The sequence below is a fragment of the Diorhabda sublineata genome, chromosome 10 (assembly GCF_026230105.1).
Source record: "Diorhabda sublineata isolate icDioSubl1.1 chromosome 10, icDioSubl1.1, whole genome shotgun sequence".
In the NCBI taxonomy this organism is placed as follows: domain Eukaryota; kingdom Metazoa; phylum Arthropoda; class Insecta; order Coleoptera; family Chrysomelidae; genus Diorhabda; species Diorhabda sublineata.
Window position 1 is genome coordinate 3,538,989 of NC_079483.1, and position 21,412 is coordinate 3,560,400.

Below are 21,412 nucleotides of genomic sequence, written 5' to 3' on the forward strand. Positions count from 1 at the left end.
CCATTAAATAATTCATGTTTGGAGAGCTTAGACTTTCCTATATTTTTCGACATAATCGCCGTTTGGATCAATACATTTCTGAATACAATACATAATATTCTTTATATCTGAGTTGTAGAAGTCTTCTATTCTTCGTCTGTTGTGAAATGCGTCTCTACTAAGTGTTTTTTAAATTCAGGAAAAAAATGGTAATCACTAGTGGCCAAGTCTGGGCTGTAAGAAGGGTGTGAGATAGTATTCCATTCAAATCTGTGCGCCCGTCTTCGAATTCTCAGCACTATTTGCGCACATGTTGAATAATTGTACACTTTCCCAACACGCCTCACATAGTTGGGAATGAATGTCCACCGGAGCACAAAATAGGTATCGAAGAGCGTTATTCGCACCTAGCGTGAAAATCGAATGAAAGTTATATTTTTTTCAGGGCTACCAAGATGATAATGAACCTTGTGGATAGCTCACTATGGCAGAAAAAGGGAGAAAGGAAGCCAAGCTGTAAGTCAGTCTCGCCGAATCTCGCCTATCGGCGTGCCTAGCATCCGCATCTCCTTAAGAGCATTATTTTATAGACAACTCTCATTTATGTAACTATCTACTATCAATAATTTTAAAAAAAGTCTAGAATTAACAATAGAGAAGACATTATACATACTTCTATCATATGTTAAGTCCCTTAGGGACAATATAATGTGGCTATTGAAATGTATCAACTTCAACGAAAGTATATAGAGGCTGCTGGATTCCATTTCGAGAATCTAATTCGAAGTATAATTATTTTCTTGTGATTATTGCATTTTTTTAGTTCTTATTTATGCGTCTCAACTACGAAATTTACAACATTTGTTTAAATTTATACCTTATTATGTGATACGTCATTATGGTTGTTTTATGTTTGATAAAATTTGATTATTCATGTAATTTGAAAATCACTTATTGCATATGAAAAAAAAATATTTTACAGGGTGCAATATTCAATACGTTTATTTTTCCAAAACCGATCCTAGAACTTCTTAGTTTAGCTGATACCAGGCGTATGGTTGGCAGTGGTGTGATACATCTTGAAAAAATTTGAAAAGTCAAAAGAGCTGTGTAAATACTGAGTCAATTGAAATCTATGGTCAATTCAATAAATCACCCTGAAAAATGGTAAAAAAAGAAAGTTGACATTTTTAAGGGGCTGTACATATGGTAGAAGTATGTAAAGTTCCTTATGACTCCCCTTGTATTCTATAGCGGCGATAATAATTCTAAAAACATGGGAGTATTTGTTTGTTAAGTAAGTTCCAATGCTTCTGCTGTATTGAACGTTAACAATGTTGATTTGTCAGTCCTAACTCAAGTCAATAATTTATCAAACAAATCTAAATCAGTTGATGATCCTACAGGTTATGTTTCCTGTTCAAGAACATAGAGACGTGATTTTAATTAGAGAATCTAAGACGGAGATCACAATAGGTCAATTATTACGGTGCATTTACCTAGAAATCTCGCGTTCCCATTAACTAACCAAAGAGACCACTAAGGGAAATAGATTAACAAGATTCAAGTATAGGTCCAATTTAGGATTACCAAATTGTTCGAATACTACCATTAAAGTGAACGAAATAATTGGTTGATTTCGAATGAGAACTCAACATCGAATCGTACACCTTAAAAAAATATAGACATGTTTTCAAATATTTGCGTTTTATTAATATATTTCTTGAAAAACAAATTTTAGAAATATTACAACTGGACAAGGCTGACTACAAAACTGTCATTTTCAACAGAATTCTAAAAACCAATGGAAATAATTTTTTTCCATAACATATTGAAAGAATAAATAATTTATAATAATATCAAAGCAAAGTTGGAAAGACGTGGAATAACTGAAAAGATAAAAGTTATATCCTAGTATCAGCAAAATGGTCTATTGTTGTTTACAATTTTGATCTTTATTAACCTTTCCTCCAGTTTCTTCATCATCTGAATTCCCATTATCATCATCGTCATCCTCTTTCTCAAACTCATCCTCATCTTCACAAACTTCTCCTGTGAAGAAAAGCACCGCTCGGGGTACAATTCTCTCTCTTATGTAGTGACCAATCTCGAAATTTGTTGTGAGCAAATTTTTCAATTCTTCATCTACATCTTCTTTCGTATCTTTGAGAATGGCTGGAGGACTGAGGAAGTTGAAAAAGGAATCATTTTCAACAGCTTTGGTAACTGTACGTATTACACCTCTACTTTAATGTTTTTGTTTCTTCTTGACGGTTTCACAGTGATAATTTTGCCTTTGCTCGAGTTTATAGTACAACCTGCACATAAAAATATTTCAGGGCCCTCAAAGCTGAATGGATCATCAAATTTCTCAAGTCTTCATCTTCATCTTCTTTAGTATCTTTCAGAATGGTTGGAGGACTGAAGAAGTTGAAAAAAGAATCATTTTGAACAGCTTTGGTAACTGTACGTATCACACCTCTACTTTCATGTTTTTGCTTCTTCTTGACGGAATTTTGCCTTTGCTCGAGTTTATTATACAACCTGTACACTTGAATATTTCAGGGCCCTCAAAGCTTAATGGAACATCCACATCTGGAGCACATTTCATTTAATATTCTTCAGTTTAGACTGTATTGGTAAAGTATTCATTGGCAGAGAAATAGAATTGTAGAATAAATTCTCTTGACTTGAGTATTGGAACATTCAACGTGAGGTTGAACCATATCTGTCAACAAAGTAACATTTCTGAAAATTTTCAACCAAAATCAGGAACGCCCTTCGCATCGGCAGTATCAGTTTTTTTTGTATCATCCAATTCAATATTTCTCTGAATTGCTTCAGAAAGATCAGATTTATCATCAGATTGCCATTGAGATTCTTCATCAATTGGTTTATAGGTACCATTAACAAAATTTGTATTTCTGTTTTCATAGAGAGATCGGTACAATTTATGATATCTATATTATAAATCGTGCACCTATTTGAAAAACTCAATGTTAGTGGTATCTAACTGAAGTTTTCTCAATCCTTTGATTCACCTTTTTACTGAGAGTGGCAAAAGTGCAAGAATTTCAGCATTTTTTTCACTTCTAAGAGCTGCATACACTTGTGGAAAATTTTCGATTTGTCTGGAAAATTCCTCCTCCTCTACCGATTCCACATCATCAGGGTAGTCTCCAGCTTGATCATGATCAGTTGCCATATTGCTTTTTAATTAGTCGAAATGCTTGATATAAAACTAATCTCCACCTGCTTCAAATGCGGCAAATGAAAAAAATAGAAGAGTTGGTTGTGTCAGGATATTCACTTTCACAAAAAAAAATTCACGAATATGAATAACTATCATGTAATAACTCATAGACATTTCCGACGTGAGTTTGAGATAAATGTTTGGGTCGCCCTTCTCGATCATTATTTGATTGGACCAATTATTTTACCAAACCGGAAACATCGATTTATGCAAGGCTGTAATGAACACGGCTATGAAGGATAAAAAAAATTGAATCATAATCTAAAATATCCAGAGTTTCCGTAATACAGCAATTAATAATACAGCTACAAAAATCTTAAAAGGCTGTTGGGTTCCACCGCGAAAATCTACTCCAAATTATTCTTATTTTGTTGCTATTGAAATATTTTTTCAGTTCTTATTTATGCGTCTTTACATAATTATTTTAGCTATTGTTTAAAATTCTTGCTCGTTATGATCCATTTTACACATTACCCTGTAACTCAATAAAGAAGATGAGTTCAAATTTCTTAATATCCACATAATCCTTCTTGAAGGACTCTACATGTGGTAGAAATATATGAAGTTCCTCATGACTCACCTTGTATACTATATGATACATTTTTTTATTTGAATCTCCCCGTCTAAATTTAATATATGACCTTATGCAAAATTGAGGTTAACCCTCTCAAGTTATATATTGTAACGAATTCATCTCCGCTCTGAAGCAGGTCCTGCTTTGATATAGTGGAGTTCTGAAATTCAGCGAATTTGCCACCTCTGATGAAATACCAGGAATTCCTTTGATCTTTGTTTTTATATAAGTTTTATAGCAAGCGGTTTCTTTATATTGTTTCTTCCGATAATTTCTAGGAAAGACCATTTATTTTTTTGTTTTTTTATTTTCTAAAAGTTTCTAGAACTCTTTTGGGATATATATTTATAAGGAGTTTATGTAGCGCAGTTTATTTCAATTTATAATTAATAGTCGTAGTAAACAGACCAAAATTTACTTCACGAATGGAAATTGTATAAATAAATGAGAAAAACATTACATTATATAAAAGAGCTTATATAGAAAAATCATTTTAAATTAAATTATTATCACTAAATTAAGGAAAAAACAAAGTGTCCATCGTGTGACTACAATAGGTACTTTTGGTGATCATGATTTTTTTTTCTATTTTAGAGATATCCAAGGTAATGACGTCTTTTTATCTGAATTTTTTGACATCAAAGAAATGTTCCTCGAATATTAGAATTAAAATTTATCTGGTTTTACAGCCTACAAAGCACATTTCCACCTGAAAACATTCTGAAGCAAACAAAAATACCTTCTTATTCTCGTCAATTTTGCATCGATCTTTTAAAGAAAAAAAAAAGTTCCAATTGTGGTATTAGATAAATTTTTATTTCGGAAACGCGACGAATGCGAAACGTGCTCAGCAGAACTAATGACATTCGGTTTGCATGTCGCTCTTGTCGCCGCGAGAAACAACAAAAATTCCTGAGCTACCAACATCAAAATTTCAAGACTCGTACTCTTTCGTTCTATTTTTTTGATTAAATATTTTATTTTAAGTGTACTCTAGCGTAAAACGCGAAACATAAGCGAGTGGTCCATACTAATAGGCCAAGGGAATTCTCGTAAATTACGCCTTTTATACAGAAGGAAAAAACAACGTATTTAATCTACTAGATATTATAGTTCGTCCAATTGCAGAAGACAGTTAGGCGAGAAACAATCAATATTTCATAAATACGCACGGCACTCATACCAAATTAAGAAATGAAAAATAATGTTTACTCCCCGTATAAAATTCGGCAAACATCTAACAAACTATCAGTTCACGTGGACTTGATAAATGTGTGTCAAAATTAATTATCACTGTTTACCAATGGAAACATAGAATCCTAAGCATAAATGTATTTCTATTGGCCGAAGCTGTCGAAAGGCGAATATACACAATTTTTTCGAAATATTTCTGCCAAACAGTCTGCAGTGGCGTTGCTTGGTGAGATTCATTTAATTCATAAATGTCTTTGAATAAATAGTAATATGGCGTTCTTTAAACCATGGGCGATTAAAGACAATGAAATTGCACAGTGTAATGAGAATAAAGACAGATATGAATTTAATAATAATCATAATAAGAATTGATCAATTAACTAGAGTAGACACATAATATATCAAGATGAAACATGGTTTAACAATCATGATGTAGTAAATTTCGGTTGGGTTTACAACAGTAAAAATTGCTGTTTGAATGGGCCATGTTCTAAAGGGAAACGCATTATAATAGAACACGCTGGAAGCAAAGACGGTTTCGTGCCTAATGATTCATTAATATCTACTAACAAACGGTGGGAAAACAGTAAACCAAATAGACCATGTATTAATTGAAAAAAGGCAAAAGAACATGATCTTAAATGTTCGAACTAAGAAGGGAGCTGAATGTGACTCAGATCATTTTTTAGTAAAAGTCGAATGCAAAAAAACTCATAAAAAAGAGCAAGGAGATAATATGAATATAAAGAAACAATTTCAATATGATGTAGAAAGTCTTAAGAGCTTAAAAAATATATGAAACAGATACCAAAAAGGATTAAGCAAAGAACTCGATCAACTAGAACAAGATTTACAAATCTAAAATAAATGGAACAAAAGAAAAAAAGCGATAACAAATACAAACAAAACATAACTAAAAAAACTAAAGAAATGAAAAATAAGGAATGGTTTGATGAAAAATATATACAAGCAATGAATAGCAAGCGAAAAATCAGGCACCTAAAGCTAACAAATAGGAATAAAAGTATCAACTTAAAGTATAACCAGGCGAGAAGAGAAATGAAAAGAATATGTAGGAGAAAAAAACGGCAATATAACGAAAAAAAAATTAAATAAATTGAGGAAAAATTTCAGAAGGAGATAAGATCCTTTTATCAAGAAACGAAAAAAATGCAAAGAGGGTACCAAACAATAACCAGCTACCTTAAAACCGAAGAAGAGACAATGGTGCATGAACCACAAGAAATTATGCAGAAATGGAAATAGCACTTTCAGAAATTACTAAACGGAAATTAAGAAGAACAAGCAAGGGAAATAGAACAAAATGATCTAGAGGAAGACGGCATTAATGTAGAAGTACCAAGTGAAGGAGAAGTAAAATTCATGAGAGGAAAACAACAAGAAACCAGGGGAAAGTGAAATTAATCCAAATAATATGTGAAGAAAAGAGCATGGCCCAAAAATGGAGGAAAGAACTAATATGTGCGATTTCAAAAAAAGGTGATAAACTATAGGGGAATTGCATTGTTAGATACTTGTGATAAAGTACTAAAGAAAATAATAAAGAACAGACTAGAAGCATATACCGATAAAATACTAGGGGAATATCAAGCAGGCTTTAGAGCTAATAGGTCAACAACGGACCAGAATTTCTCCCTAAAAGAATTACAAACCACCTGCTATGAATACAAGATAGCACTTTATTCCTTGTTTATAGATTTTAAGCAGGCATATGACAGAATAAATAGGAACAACATGTACGCAGCACTAAGCAAATTAGGCTTTCCGGCAAAAATAATCAGATTAGTTAGACTAAAAAATGAAGTGATGTGGAAAGGGTATAAGTCTGAAGAATTTCATGTCAATAAAGGACTCCGACAAGGTGAACCGCTCTCTACTGTATTATTTAATATGGTTAAAGAAGTAATTATCCAAAATTCTAAACTGAAAAGCGATGGAACAATCTTCAATAACGAATGTCAATGTCTAGCTTCCGCAGATGACGTAACGTTGATAGCAAAATCCAAGAAGCACTTAAAGAAAGCAGTAATAAAATTGGACTAGAAATAAATCAAGAGAAGACAAACTATATGATCATGGGAGATACACAGAGAGAAACAGAAGATTAAGACAACCAGATACAAAGAGTACAACTTCGAAAGAGTTCCCAACTTTGTGTATCTAGGAGTAGTAATTGAATACAAGGGAGTAGAAGAATTAGAACTGAAAGCCTGTGTTTTTATAATTGGTATTGGAATAACTATACCAAACCGATTAAAAATTGAAACTCATCCTTGAATGCAGGAGGAGTTGCGTACCGTATACAACTTCTCGAATCGCTTAAAATGAAGTTTCATGGTTGGGCTTATGACATTTTGGCCACAATAGTTCGTTGACTCGTTTAAATATATATTTCTTGATAAGTTTCTGATATTATTTTCACAGAATGTCATAAAGCGCTAGCTTTCTCATGTTTGCTTATATTTCGTTTATTGTTTATCGTTTTCACAATATTATTTATTGCTTGATGAGAAGTGATGCTATTAAGTACATTTTATTATATAAGTAGAGAAATTTTAATGCGGTAGCATTGCGTAAACATTCAAACACGCATGCTTTCGCGCCTCACCTGTACTGCTAGCTTAGGAGATCATTGCCCTACGCATTTTTACCAGACAACAATGTAATACGTACCGAAGAGACCGATCCATCAAGGATTCGCTCCTAAGGGTCAAACCGTGAACGCCACATTTTACGAGGAAGTTTGGAAACGGTTACTATGATGTATTAGACCATACTACTGCATTATAACGCTCCTGCTCTCTCTGCAATCCATGTACGCCAATTATTAGCTCAGAGTGACGTAACTACTTTCGATCATCCACTGTACACCCCTGACCTGGTACCTGTGTTTTTTCTCTTTCTCCGCATAAAAAAGGTCCTAAAAGAAGTAGTTTTCCGGTTATGTCGGCTATCTAAGAAAGAGTAACATCCGTTCTGCAATCGATTCTAAAAGAGGCATCTCTCTACAGTATTCGAAAGGTTGTCAAAGATTTGTTGTGTACCGGATGGGTAACTAAGAACTAAGGACCACCATCGGCCATATCTCAGCAACAGATTATATTACAACGTCGTGAAAAAAAATTGTCACAAAAATGGGCCCGAATAATTCATGGAAATGTTTTTCAGAATTTTAAGTCCGTACGAGAAGGCGTATTTGACAATATAATTTTATTTAAAATGCCCAATTAAGTGGTATTTTATATACGATAATCGATTTCCTCACTAAATTCTGCGCATTTTTCATTCCTTAAAGGTTTATTCTATCTTTTCCAATGAGATGTAGGGAAGAGTGGGAACCTTGTTATGAAAAGATGCGTTAATGCTGTTCTCATTAGTCGATATTAATAAATTTGACGTTGCTTTGAACAAATTTTGTCCGGCAATACAAAATATATAAATTCAAAACAAAAGAATGCTAGAACGCGTTGTTTCATCCATTTCATATATTGCGATATCTCTCTAAAACTTTTAATAGAAGCATGAAAATTTAAGTAGATCTTACTGAATTAACACAAAAATGACGCAAACCGCATGGTTTTTTTCTGTCCCACAGATTGCACCCATATCATATGGTCCTACACCAGAGTTCAATATTTTGATATTAGGCTAGATTATTGCAGCAAGCTATCAAATGTGATAGACGACGATCGTGAAATACGTTCAGAAATTTTGTGGACAGATAAGTCTACGTTTTATAGTAATGGTAGAGTAAATCACCATACTATGCACTTCTCGTTCGTGGATAGGACGTGGAAGTTCATTTGGCTATCTAACTTATCTATGGATTTTTATTTGTGGGACCAAATAATAGATTTAAAGAATTCGAAAGAAAATACGAAGCATTTTAATTACAGAAATTTAAACTACTGTATGTATAGAAAACCATGGACAACATTTATGGTTTATTTAATGATTTTTTCGCATTATAAATGATATTTTTCATTCTATTTTTCTAATTCTCCCTTGTACAGCTGGTACTATGATTCTTGGAATAATTCCACGTGTTTGTAGCATGCCATTCGGCTTACGTTTTTCTTCAAACATTTTGAATATCCTTTATTCACGTATTGTGGTACACTTCTGTTTAATTTATTCAAGTAAAGAAATTAATTTGTTATCGACCTTCCATTCCATTCGAGAAATTCAATAAAACCTATAAATTGATTCGAATTCATCCTTTATCTATCTACATTACACCTATTAAATTTTAGTAAATTTGTGTTGATTTTATTCTTTATATTCGCTTGTAAGTTTTTCTTACCTTTTTTTTCTGGTCATAAAAATATCAGTTATATTTATGGATTTCCTTTTGTTTTAAGCAAATTTTAGATATTAGCTTCAGAATAAATTCGTATTTTCTATTTATTTGGGAACAGAACGAATAGAATAGAACAGATTCCTATTTGGTTATATTTTGACAAATATTTTATATGTTAAAGCATAAGCTCCTTTCTATTGAAATCTGTTCTTTCTACTCATTCCTTCTTCCGTAATTTTCATCTGTGTTCCCGTTTACTTCTTCATTTTATTTTTTCACACAATTCTACAGCTGCTGGGTTGGGAACTTTAACAATAAAGAATCAACCAATAGACTACAAATTAGATTTACTCCAACATCTGGAAATCTGTTTGAGGCCTGCAACCATCCCGGATTTTCATAGATAAGTCCCAGTTCTCTCTTTAGTATATAAATAAATCTCAGTTATTTGCAATTTATAACTGCTTTTGTTTGTTGTGCTCTTTTGGATACGCAGTTAATGCGAATTTATTATTTTTTCAATAAATTTATTTGTTGCTGAAACTTTTTCTATTGTTATATATTTTTTATTAATTGTTAACGTCATGCGTTAAAAAGCTGGTGACATCCAATCTAATATTGATTGTTTACCCCATCTGAGTACTTTAACTGAGGCCGAATTCCACTTCTTGATGAAGAGTCTTCTGCCGGGGAATTTGAGGTTATATGTTTTTCGGGACCATTTTTGTTATAATTCTTACCCTGAAGCTGTGATATAACTCGTGATATATGGCTGATGGCCGTTCTTAGTTGCCCAGTTTGTACAATAGCGATTACTTTGAAGGCCAATAAAGGTTTATTCATATTTTTCTTATTATATTCTCATACAATTCATCGAAAATTTTAGACACGCCGCGTATTTCTGGAGAATGCTTGACATTCAATTATCATAAAACTCCCTGCTATATTTTTTTCAAATATGTTTGCAGGTGCTTTTTTTAAAAATTTCCTCAAAGCCACAATTGTACTGTTTCTTGGGCATGCTTTCAATTAGATGCTGTATCACTTCTTGTGGTATGTTATCCCATTCCTCTAATGCCAATGTGAAATGTCCCAGACATGCTCGATACGATTCATATCTGGACATCTTGGTGGCCAGTCCAGGGTATGAACTCCTACTTCGTTTAGGTAATTCAGAACATCTGCTGCAACGTGTGGTCTAGCATTATCATGCATTAAACGGAAATCATCACCAATAAATGGCCCAAACTGAAAAATGTGATTTTCGAGAATGTGAGTTATGTATCTTGCTGCGTTAAGGGCGGGTCTAGGAAAAGACACTAATTCTGTGCGGGTATCAAAACAAATTCCTCCCAAAAAAATGATAAACCCTCCATGGAACGGATCCCTGGGAATGAGACAAAACTACGCAAATCTTTATTTTCACCGCCTTCGAATTTGATTACGTCCATCTGGACCTCTTAGACTGATTCTTGCCTCATCAGTAAATAAAATGTGGCACCAATTTTCTAAGTTCCAATCTAAATGTTGGCTTGCAAATCTTAGTCTAGCAACACGATGCTGCCTGGTTAGCAAAGGTGCCTGGAAAGCTGTGTAGACCAGCATTTTGAGGGTGTCGTCTTATTGATCCATCAGAGACATTTACATTTCGGACTTCTCGTAAAAGGCTGTTGAGCTCGACACTTGTCATTGCCCGATTTCTTAATGAATTCAATTACATAAAACAGTCATCTCAAAGGAGTTAAAACTGAAGGACTTCCTTGTCCAGGCCTCCTAGAATGTGAACCGGTCTCTCGAAATCTTTGCATCCATCTGCCAAGGGTTGTGTGGTGTACGCCAAACAGATTTGCCACTTCATGATAACTTTGTCCCTGTCCAACTAACTCGACTATTCTTTCAGCTTCGCGTTCACTTAACTGCCTACCTCTATTCATTTTTTGCTTAACCAGTCCCGACTTCAAGACACCTTGATCGATTTAAATTACTGCTGTATATGTATAAAATTGAAATTTTAAAAAACCACGATGACAGCTATTTGCCGATAAGAAATACTTCTTGTGATAGAAAAAAAAAGAAAACCAAAAAATTAACATTTTATGTTTAGATCTTGAAATGTAGGGTGGTGCGTTATTTATGGCCACGAGTTTATATAATGACGAAAAAAAGCCATCTCATGGATGATATGAAACTACTTATGTTCCATAGACACGTGCGACTATTGCATTGTTTTTGAGTAATTCTTAACAATAAAAAACAATTCCTAACGTTGAGACGTATCAATTCCAAAAAAATCAGTTTCTTTCGCATCGAGAGAAGTATTTCCATTACACCGCCACTTCCATTGCCGAAAATCCAACACTCGACTGACTTTCGATAACTTTTTATACCAAGAAGTGTTTTCACGAGTTCCGTGCTTTATTATGTCTCAAAAGTAATTTACTTAACATTTCAAGAAAAATATACTTTCCTGACTATAGTTTTAAATTAATTTATTGAATTATTGTTGAATTTTATTTTTTTATATAAGAATTTTTCAAGCTCTTCCGATACACGTTGATTTAAAATCCATTTAATAAAGAGATTCAGATGTAGAATACTTTTCATTGTGGACCTAAATGAATATGTTATCCATTTTTCCTAACCCAACAAATATTTTTTAGTATTTAAAACAATCTATCACCAGTTAATAAAGCTGCTAATCATTCATTAAATATTAATTAGTGCCGATATAAAATCAAACCTTAAACATAAAACGTCTACTGAATGAGAGAACAAATGGTCGATGTCCACATACAAACTTCGTGAAGTGAAATACTCCGTGAAACCATGGCCAGTGCTACTGAAAAATGGTAGGTTTAAAACCTGTTTCTTCTTCAGATTCAGCCTCCTGGATCCAGATTGTCACACCATATTTTTCTCGATCGACCAATACTTCTTCTGCCTGTTGCGATTTATCCCTTGCGATACGCACTAGTCTTTAGCTTGTCATTCTGCTAATGTGACTATTCCATTTTATTTTCGTTTTAGTACCCAGTCAATTACATTTTCTACCTTAGACGTATTTCTTATGTTTTCACTTCTTTCTCTGTCTAAAAGTGTTGCTCTAGTGGTCTTTTTGTCTTAGTTGTATCGGGTCTGGTCTCTGCTGTGTTCATCATAGGTCTAATTGTTGTTTTATATATTCTGCTTTTTGTTTCTTTTGTAAGATCTTAATTTTTCCAAATAATGTTGTTGAGGCATCCTGCTACTCTTATTTGTGGTATATCAATATGTTTTTGGTTGTCATTCCCTGTGCAGTAGATTGTATATTATTCATTATTAAATTCCAACTTTCATTTCCGTTTTCTGTTCCATTCATTGGGAGAAGTTTTTTTTTGTTGAATCTTCCCATAGTGATTCTATATTGAATCTTTATCTAGTTATATCGATAAAATTAGCACTCTTGTACCTGAAATATCACGTCAGAAACTCTTCTAAAGAAACAAGATTTAATGGTCCAGCTCTATTGTACATATAGAGTGAATTTTGTGTATGGAACGCCTCAATTATTTTGGAAACAGCTTATAATATTTTAGTAAACGGTTTTGTACAGGGTCTTGTGATACGACCTTTATTATGGTGGTATTCACATTGTTGAAGTTCACAATGTATTGTTTATCTGAAAAAGAACGAATTTATATGGTGATATGGGATATGGTGATAGGCGTAGAAGTCAACAAGAAACGTGTAATATCTTTAATGATTTATATCCTAACCGAAATCCCATAAAAGATCTGCTGTGAAAAATACAGTAAATTAATAAGAAAGTGAGCCCGACATGAATCCTTTAGACTACTTCCTGTGGGGTAACTTGAAAAACATCGTTTATAAAACAAAACTTGCCAATATTCAGGAACTAAAAGATAGGATTAGCACAGAGATAAGAAGAATTGTGCAGTCAGAGATGTTGCAAAATTTGGTATGGCAACAGGTACTTTATGGACGGTTGCCAAAAAAATGTCCAGCTGCGAAGAAAATTATGAACTATAGCGATCAGAATTTCAACTTTCCGCCCTTGTAGGGAAACGTATTATTATAGGATTTTTTTTCCAACTTGAATGGTAATTTCTAAGATACCCTCGTATTTATTGATTTCTAGAAGAAGTTTCTTAGCATCTAGATAAATCAAAATATATTAATTAAATCAGTACTTGTAAATTGTCATTTATTAAGCAAACAGCTACCATCATTAATTAATTTCTTCGACATCCAAAATACTAGAAACTTATTTGCTTCGAGGAATTTCATTAAAATCTGAAAAAATCTTGTTTAGATTATACGACTTCCAGTTACTCATTTCGAAATAATGCATTTTGTTACGTTCGTTACAAAATTTTGCTAACAGCACTCGAAATAAACTGATAAAATCTACCACCAGCCGTACTCGACAAAGCAAAAAAAACCTGTTAAATTTATCTGATACTTCTTGTTTATTGCTTAATTTTGATGATTTGTGAAAGGAAGATATAAGTGTTTTGATATGGAAACAGTAAACAATAACAAAGGAAAAATAATGTATACATACGCTAGAAAATATGCGGTAAGACTATCAAATTATGTAGATAACGCTATAAAATATGTTATTTCTTTAATTTCTTTTTTGATATGTTTATGTTTCTGAATGCTCTTCATTTTAGGTCTCCTCTGTTTCAGAATTAGTTCATTAATAATATTTAAGAGATTGATAAAAAATTGACCTTTTGACGTCAACCTAATCAAAACATAATATTGACACTGACAATTTACATATTTATATTTATCAACTACATTATGAACGTCAAAATAAGAATAAAATCAAAATAGAAACTTGTTCTAATAAGAAAAATTGATTTTTTCTTTGTCCTTTCAACTTAAATATATCGCAGTAATCAATTAAATTATTTGTAGTTTTATTAAAATTTACAGAATAGAGCTATAAATAAAGGTCTTTTCCATCATTTATAGCTTTTTGATTTTTATGAATGTGAATCATTTCTAAAAATTCTCTTTTTCGTTTAGCAGATTTTGTTTCAAGAATTTTTGAATCTTTACAATTGAATTTTTGTTTTTTTGATATTTCATGGTTCGTTAATGCAGTTCGATTTGCTTTCTCGTATTAATGACCTTTTAGTCTATTTTCTAAATACTGGGATGCCTGCCCTATGTAGATAGTCTCACAATTAGTACAAGGTACTTGTTATAAATATTACTTCTTTTATTTTTTGGTGTTTTAGATTTGAATTTAGTGAAATATTTGGATAACTTATTATGTCCTTCATGACTTATACTATCATATTTATTAAAATGATTTGATAATTGTTGGGAAAGTCCTTGTACATTTGGTAAGTAAAAATGTTTTGTTTTTTAATTGATTGTTTATCCTTTTCTTGAAAATGTTACTTATCATTTTTTCCGGATAATTATTTTCTTTCATTGTAGTTTTCGCTTTTTGAATAGCTAAGCATCTAAGTTCAGGATCTGATAGTTAGATAGATAGGTTACATAGGATGACACAAATTAAAGTTTAAATATCTTGAGGACCAAGTTAATTTTGTATACAATTCTGTTCTTATGTTATTGTTAATGTTACATCAATAAAATTGATTCTATCATTTTGGTAGACCTCGATTGTGGATTGAAGTTTTTTATGATATGAATTGAATTTTTTTTCAATTTGATTCTTCGGTACGGCATGCAATCATCTACATATCGAATAAAGAATGGAATATGCATATCAAGTTTAAATATATTTGTAAATAAAAAAACCACAACTAATGAAATAAATAGATATTCATTAGGAATTTTGATACTTTTAATTTTTTCTTTTAAATCCCATGTGTTTTTGATATAATCTTTGTTTTTATATAAATTTTTTTTTCAAAATATTTTTCAAATAATTAGATAATGGGGTGAGAGGAGTTTGAGAACTTGAAACAATCGGTCAGGCTTGTGCAGCTTTGCTAAACCATATATTTTAGGGGGTAAGGCATTGTGAATTTTCATTTTTTTTTGTATCTGATGGCGAAATAAAAAGTTATTCTTCCCAAGATCAAATTAGATCATTATTTTGTTTTTGATAAGAATTCGTAGGGTCTTGTTTAATTTTTTTGTAAGTTGTCTCATTGTTTAATAATTTCATCATTTTATTATTATAATCTTTTAATTTCATAATAACAGTTTTATGAGATTTATCTGCTTTCATAATTTTGAGATTTTTGTTTTTATTGTAAGTTCTTTGGCATTACATATATTTTGAGGTTTAATATTGCTCTGTTATTGTTTGTTTTTCAATTCATTTTTGAAATTAGTGATAATATCACAATTATCAGATCTTATTTTATTTTGAATTTCGTTATTTAGATGATCGCTGTTGCATTCAATACTGCATAAGATATTTGTAACAGGTAATTATTCGTCATTAGAAATATTTTGTGCAAAATTGAAACCTTTTACTTCATCTGGTGTGATAGTATCAGTTGAATTTTCGATCTATTTTGATGTTATTTCATTTATATTTTCAGCAATAGGTTGTTTTAATATAAGGTTATCAATTTGCTTTATATTTTTTCTTTACATTTATTTAGAAAGTGATTCAGTTCTTTCTCGACATTTTTCCTAAAATGTTTGGAAAATATTAATAGGAATTACTTCATTTATTATATTTGAGATATAAGGACTAAGGAAAAATTAATTTTTCTTATTAGAACCGTGCAGTTTGATTTTATTCTTATTTTGATATTCATAATGAAAGTGATCTATTGGTCAATATAAATACGCAAATTGTCAGTGTCAATATCATATTTTAGCACTAACAATCAGTGGAAACATCAATTTTTCATCAATCTTTTCAAAATTGTCAAAAAAACTAATTTTGAAACAGAAGAGACCTAAAATCAAGAACATTGAGAAAAATAAAAATATGTTATTTCGACAAACATTTTAACGAGTGTTGTTTAAAAGGTTCCCAATCTCAATTTGGAGGCAGTAAAAGAAATCAGAGTTTCTTTTTGGAAGCTCTTAACAAGGAAGTCGAACAATATGAAAAAAATAAGAAATATAATATTGAAAACTGAATATATAACATATTTGCGCATGTGTTATGAGATTACAAATCCATGCAAATACAAGAAGAGACTCTTTGATCGTGAAATTTTGTTAGCTGAATTAAAACCTAGCTGTAGCTGTAGCAGCTTGACTGGCGACGAGCATTCTAGAGGGTGAAAAACTGCGACATAATCTATCGTCGAATTGAGGTTAGAAATATAGAAGATATCGACACATCAAAAGAATGCATTTGCCATTTATTGCTATATACTGATTGTAAATTATGCATCTTAAACTGCATTTGAATGAAAAGAGTACTTCCACTAGTACATATTCTCAAACTTCAGCGACTTTTTCCTGTTTCCTAACCTCAAAGTTTCACTGGAAGAAGATATATTGTGATCAAATGAGAACGTTATCGCTTACGTAAACACTTATTTTGAGAAGAAATGCTAACTGTATAGACTTTAAAGGTGCCTATGATGAATAGAGTCATTATGCAAAAAATGTTTGATTTCTAAGAAAGATCGAAAACGTTTCATATCGGTATTCAAAATGGAGCAGTATATATGAAAACGAACAAAAAAAACATTGTATTGCGGAGAAAAATATAGAGAATGAAATAATGTGAAAAATAGCAACATGAGAAATTAGGGGACTAACAGGAAAAGAAGATAATACGATAATTGAAAAAGGAGCTTTGAATATAATGGGAATTACAGAAACAAAACAGAGATGCCAAGAGAAGATTGGTCTTGAAAATTGATGTTTGTTAATATTTATTGAGGAAAATACAAATAGCAGTAATTTCTCAGAATTCTATTTCTTATACCGTAAAATTGGTTCTTGTTGACCGGTTTATTCACCTTACTAGCAGGATCGTTATTCATAACGATAAAGTGAATATACGAATGAACATTTACATTGATGTACAGCTCAAAACCCACCAACCCACTTGCACGAATAAATGAGAAAATAAATGCCACGGGGTCAGCTAATTCGAAATGTGAGCGCTGTTTTACTAGCCCTGGCTGCTCTACCATACATATTTCAAAACCACTCCGCGGCCAGCTATAATGAGACATGCGGTATATCAACAAAAACTTTGGGGATGACGGAAAAAAGTTATGGAAAGTCAGTGAAGCGTTAGATTTTCGGCGATGTAAGTAGCGGTGTAATAGAAATCGCTTGTTTAAATACGGAAAAAACTTATATCTGATGTTTCAGACATTTTTTTTAATTACATACCTTGCTAAAAATCATTTCTCTATTCTATAATTCTGTCATGCAGTCCTTGATAGTGATAAAATATTTTCAATTCACACCTTTGCTTTCGAGTTGATCCCAAAGATATAAATTCAAGCTGTCAAATCTGGATATATTGCTGTCCATTAGATAACTCCTCTAATTCGAAAAGGAGACGCTTAATTTCATTTTATTTCCTAGTTCTTATGCTTTAATGTATAGATATACATCTTGAAACTACAACGGTGTTTAAAATCTACCAATACCTTTACCACCACCATTTACCTATTCAATAAACACATCAAAAGATTCAATAATATTTGTTATGGGATTATCAATTTTTCATTAATATCTGCATCTGTATATCTATGAGCTAAAATGGAAAACGTTCTAGAAACATCCCAAGTAACACAAAGCTTACTCTTTTATTACCAAATTGCTTTCATAAAACGGCTCCACAATTGTTTCAAGAAAAACGTTAAGGTCATTTAGTAGGTCTACAAGCACCGCTGTTGGCATCGTTTATATACAAAAGCTGCTTTATGTTCAAGAGATCTTTCAATGGAGAAACTTCTACAGCTTCAGAAAATTATGGAAAGTCATAGCAAACATTATTTCAATGGCTCTCCAGGTAAATGCAAATTTTTTTTTTTAGTTGAAATGACAGGACCAGAGAAGCAAGCACCCTCTGAAAGGCTGAACGATAGTATGCTGGGCTTGCTTCTTATTAATATTCAATCTCAAAACAGATGAAGTGTATCTTTTACTAGAGTTGCTTAATTTTGTTACCAACACTGAACATTGGTAAAATCATAATGAGCCTGTTCTTGTAAAAAACTATACCAGATTCAGTAGAACTAATTTATCTCATGGAGGTACTAGATCATGTCCACAAACAACGACTTTTCCTAAATGAAGCAGTTCAATGATTAAATATCTGAGAAAGTTTTTTTTTTCTATGGTTTACCACAAGAAGTTTTTATTTACAGAACACCTGGTGTACTGGTCAAGAATTATCCAGAATCCACAGACTGTACGGTCGGTAATTCAGATCTGTCTGATCATAAAGCAATATTAACAAACTTTTCTGTTAGATATTTACTCGGACTAAACCATAGGGCTCACTGCCCGGACTCCTTTAAGTTAAGTCGAAAGTAAGAAAGCCTCGCTCTAACTGCTGGTGATTCTATATATGTTTGGCAAATCTTATAAATGTTTGCGATGTTAGGATGATAGTTGAATTTCAGTTGATTTTAAGAACTTTGCACTGTGAGAAGTGTGTTAATGTTCACGCATTTGAAGTTTTATCAAGACACATTAAATTTATATTACATGCCGTCAAGTTTTATTTCATAGCTGAGAGGTAACAAATTTTTTTCATATTCAATGCTCTTTGCGCAGGCTTTGGAGGATACTAATAAAGTCATAGCAAAAAATAGATTGAATCATACGCGGAAAAATATTAGGACCAATTCCTATGTTCATCTTTCAATCTCCAAAGGTAGGAAAGCAAGTTACTCAATTCGAAGTACAATTTGGAAGACAATAATAAATATCTTCTTGATGATGACGAATATACTTTGGATTCACTTGAAATTGAGCTTATCCTCATCTATGTCATCTAATGATAGTATGGCAACAAGCAGTATATAAAAAGAATTTTCAGATAAACTTGAATCAAATCACGTTATTTTTGAAATAGTAGTATTATTGCGAAACTCTGAAAAACCTCAATTTATATTCAAAGATGTTTAATAAAGGACGAATCGAGGAGAGTTGGCGCATGAGGTGACATCTCTCGTATTAATAATGCATATTGCCTAAACTTGACATCACTGTGTCGGTCATTTAGGTAGCTGCACAGTATATGCTAAATCTAATTCGATTTGAGGAGCGGTGAAATTTTTGGACAGTCTAGAGTCAGGTATGTAAAAGTTTATTTTTATTATTTATTACACTATTTATAATTACGATGTTTATAATCGAGTGTGTCTAACGGTTAGACACACTCGATTATAGACTCTAACCTCACTTTGATAAAAATATCCTAATAGGTATTAACCGAATGCGCCATCTCTCGTCATAGAGTAAAATGAGTTGACGTATTATCATCTGAAGAGTGATGACGCACTTCTGGAATATTCAGTATTTTGTATAATACCGTCAGCTAACAGATATCATGTGCTCTAGCCATACCATCGGAATATGAAAGCAACGGGAACACCAAGAGAGGTACCTAGATACTAGAACAGTTATTTGAGGCTATTTCTGCAGTTGAAAACGGTTATATGAGTATAAGCGAAGCAGGCCGCCATTTTGGTATTCCAAAAGACACAATTCGGAGACGAAAGAAAAGTGGAAACCTTCACAGTACAAGCTTGGGATCTTCTTCTACATTAGTAGTTTAGAATAAGCTTAAAATAGTGGATCAAATAAAGAAGTTACACGAATAGACTTTTTATTAGCGGAAAAAATTGATTTACTATATAAATTCAATAAAACATTTCGTAAAGCTGGTTATCTATGGTTAGAATATTCCTTAAGAAAGAAACTACACGAAAATCTGAAGGAGTTTCTTCTGCTGCACGTCTTATTTTTCACATGTAGAACGTACATTGAATGAAAACGACGTAATGAACAAGGCTGGGCACGTTTTCAATATCGACGAAACGACCTTGAAATTAGACAAACGCCCTGAACATGCTGTGGCCGTCAAGGTTCAAAAAATTTTGAGTCGGTTACTTCATCAGAGAAAGGAGAAACGATTTCGGTTATCGTTTTTTGTAATGCAGAGGGATTCTTCATTCCTCCGACGTGCGTTCTAAAAAGAAAAAATAAAAAGCACGAATATGATGAGCTCAAGCCTCAAGGATCTACAGTCTAGATGTCAAAAAAATCTTCATGTGTCAATAAAAAAATCTTCTTCAAATAGCTCAAAGAACAATTTGTGCCCAAAAAACTCGCGGGAAAAAATTCTATTTCTTTTGAATGGGCATTGAACTCATAGTAGTCAAGTGGACGTTTAACGAGTGATAGCTTTCAATTCGTGCAACCATTACATTAGACAGATGTTTCCTAAAGGCGTTCAAATCATTCTATTACGCAGCATGTACTTTATTTGTAAGGGCCAATCTCCAACGACGAATTATTAGGTTACAATTCAGATATTCACTCGCTACTGCATGAGAGAAATCCACTACTATAAAAAGGGAGGTGTCATCTTTCAAAGCAACAGGTTTAGTCATTCCTGACTATGGTTATCTAGCAGAAGACAAGCCACAACTGATTTTGGTACGTGCACAAACCTCTCCAAAGACTGAAGCTGACTTCAATACCAGAGGAGATCGCCTCAGCTAAGTTATTTATATGCATCCGTTTCGCCTCTACAAGATCCCACATCAGGAAAAACGTTGAATAAAATATCTCCAGGGCCGGAAACATGTGCTGTTCAATCTACAAGAAAACGCAGTAAGCAACTAGCTGCTGTTTCAACGGACCCTGAAAATATTTCGATTTGATTTGATTTCAGTTTTGATAAGTGAAAAAAACTACAAAAAAAGTCTATTGTTAGAAACAACATATATTGCTCAAAATGAGCAATGCAACAATAAGAAAACTGATTTAAATAACCTTAATGTAATTTATGCATATCTTCTAGATTTTAAAAAAAACAAAATCAACGCCATTAACAACCAACTAACCTCACTTAACCTATAAATTTCAACTTCACTTATAACGACCTCACCTATAAAATTTATTGTCATTTATATTCGCACCATAAAAT

At 32.4% G+C, this 21,412-nt stretch overlaps 1 protein-coding gene across 1 annotated transcript in view; it reads right to left on the reverse strand.

Moving 5' to 3' along the window:
- LOC130449779 (follistatin-related protein 5-like) overlaps positions 1 to 21,412 on the reverse strand; it is a 276,273-nt gene that overhangs the window by 227,982 nt on the left and 26,879 nt on the right. The window lies entirely within an intron of this gene.